The 835-nt window shown below is 46.6% G+C and overlaps 1 pseudogene; it reads left to right on the plus strand.

Annotated features, from left to right (window-relative positions):
• The window catches only part of LOC119584957, a 1015-nt pseudogene extending 563 nt beyond the window's left edge, over positions 1-452 (plus strand).
• The last annotated feature ends 383 nt before the right edge of the window (positions 453-835 follow it).

Consider the following 835-nt stretch of genomic DNA (forward strand, 5'->3'; position numbering starts at 1 on the left):
CAACGCCGATGATACTCTCAAGGCCACCGAAATTCCCATACATTTACCAAAAGGGCGAACAGGGCCGCTGTAGAAGAAGCACGTCGTCGTCGTCGCGACGTCAAGATCCCCCTCCCGTACCTCCACGCCGGGGCCCACCGTCACCAAGCACACTGTGGGACCAAGCAGTTCGAGCCATCGACGCCAACACCCCCGCCGACACCACCAAGAAACGAGCTCACCACCAAGGAGCACGAGATCTCCGTGCCCGCCGCCCAAATACGTGCAGCCCGTGGTCAACGTCAAGCCGTCACCCCCACACTGCTCTCTCCCATGCCGTCCTTTCCCCATGCCCATGGCCTTCCTTACGCCCACGCTCTTCCATACGCCCACTACCCTGGCCTCGTCGGCGCCCCCGTCATCAAGGTTGACGAGTAACTCCAATTTTCCTGTCATCCTTAATCTTTTCTCACAAAAAACGACACTTGCTGATGAAACTCATCTGTTTGGATTCGTGTTGGGAAACAAACATACACGGTGGGGTTTACCAATCTCGGTGAAATGAAAGAAAATCAAATTGACATAACAGTTCCCAAAAATTATAAATATAAAAAAGGATTGAAAATTACAATAGTGAAGAACAAATCACAATATCATCTAACAAAAAAAGGGGTGTATATGATATGTACATCCAAATCCATCAACCTTTTTTCAAAAAAATCATTAAAAACATATGAAATATTCTTATCCCTTCCATGAAAAGGTTTTTCCCGCCAGATACTCTTAACTTAAAATCCTTCTGGAACTCTTACAAATTGAAATAAACTCACGGTAAAAGCTACACGAAAACGTTATT

This window comes from Penaeus monodon, chromosome 19 (assembly GCF_015228065.2).
Source record: "Penaeus monodon isolate SGIC_2016 chromosome 19, NSTDA_Pmon_1, whole genome shotgun sequence".
Taxonomy (NCBI): domain Eukaryota; kingdom Metazoa; phylum Arthropoda; class Malacostraca; order Decapoda; family Penaeidae; genus Penaeus; species Penaeus monodon.